Genomic DNA, 1,677 nt, shown 5'->3' with positions numbered 1-1,677 from the left:
CGTTATTATAAAAGCAGCCCACCGGCCGCGGTGCCTTGCCCACAAACACACTTGGTGTCTGGGGTGATTCAGAGCCGCCGCGGCTCGAAAGTGTCAACCTGTTTTAAAAGTCATCGCTATGCCGGCACAGGTGACTTTCAAGTTAAAGAGTTCTCTTTATTGGCTTTCAAAAAAATCTGCAAAGTGTCACAGAGATTTTGAGAAACTCTTTTTTTTCTTTATATTATTATAATATAATATAATGTGTATATGTTTTCGAAAAGCATCCACCAGCAATCCATGGTGAGCCTCTCTCTGCTGGCAAGCTCCTCCTGCCTGAGCCCGACGCTGTCGAGGCTCAACACGATTTCAGACTGACAAAGAGTTCGAAAATTGCCGCCTGATGTAGCTTTAAATGCTGACAGGTGACTTCCGAGTGCTCTTGTAAAGGTCTCCGCTTTGAAATTGAGAGCCTTTTGCCAAGTGTCACTTTTTCAGGCACTCTTAAAGTGCACCTGGGCTGTCAGAGAAAGCTCTGAAAATCGTGTTCTCGAAAATCTCCGGGTACCCGACCAATCCCTAGGTGCCCGAATGACAAGTGTCAATTCGGCAGGACGGCCTCCCACCTCCGGCCGCAGATGCGTCACTAAATCCCCGCAACGGGGGCTTTCTCATTTCGGCATAGGGGCTTCCGCGGCCAACTCATTAACCTGTGCTCGGACTTTTTGTGCCACAAGTGCAAGGGACCGTTTGCCGGCAGCTACTCGCACCCCCCCGCCCAGGGGGGGAATCCTCTGACCGGAGATCCGAAACGCCGGCCGAATCCATCCCCGTCGGACTTCCGAAGGGGTTCCCTCGACCGACTGACTTCCGAACTCCTTTCTGGGCTTAAACGGGTGGAATTCGGACCCTCTCGCAAGGGAGCCGAAGCCCGCCAGCCCCGGGAGGCCTCGGGGCCGCCGTTTTCAAGCCCGACCAAAAAACCCGAAAAATGGGGAAAAATGGGAAAAATTCCCACTCCCAAAAGGCTTAAAAGTCGGTTGGGCGGCAGCCCGGGTCGGTCTCTGCAGACCTGGAGGCGCTAGACACAAGTCTGGTAAACAGGCTAAGTCTCGACATGCCACCTCTTACTATCCTGCAGGTACCCCGCCAATCCCCCCGGAACCGGCTGGCAATTGGCGAATCAGCGGGACGAATTTGAATTCGTGACCGACTCTCTGACACCGAATCGCCGCAAACGCGTTTCGATTTTTCGGCTTCGGTACCTCCCATCAGACTTTGACTGGCCATATCTCCGGACTCACGTGTCGCAGCCGGGACCTTCAGGTACCGTTCGACGCGTCTACCCCTGCCCCGTCGAATGGCGCCCCTCGCGGTGTGGTCCGATTTCCGCATTTTGGTCAGATTTGCCTTCAAAATTTTCAGATTGAGTTGACGAATGCCCCCTACGGGGTAACCTCTTGCCCTTTCGGACCTGGTCCCTGTGACTTAATTTCCGCCTTTTGCTCAATCGTTTCCCCATTTATAATTAATTTTAAAAATCGGGTTACTCAGTTCTGGTTTACCAGTTCCCTCTTCGGACTTAGTTTTTGGTTAATCATTTCCGGTTCACCAGTTCCCGTTTTGGACTTAGTCTCTGCGGGCCGTTTCTCACCTTTTGGTTCATCAGTTCCCCTCTTTTAATAATTTTTTGGCTGC

The sequence above is a fragment of the Heptranchias perlo genome, unplaced genomic scaffold (genome assembly GCF_035084215.1).
Source record: "Heptranchias perlo isolate sHepPer1 unplaced genomic scaffold, sHepPer1.hap1 HAP1_SCAFFOLD_406, whole genome shotgun sequence".
Lineage (NCBI taxonomy): Eukaryota > Metazoa > Chordata > Chondrichthyes > Hexanchiformes > Hexanchidae > Heptranchias > Heptranchias perlo.
Note: the sequence above shows the minus strand (reverse complement) of the source record.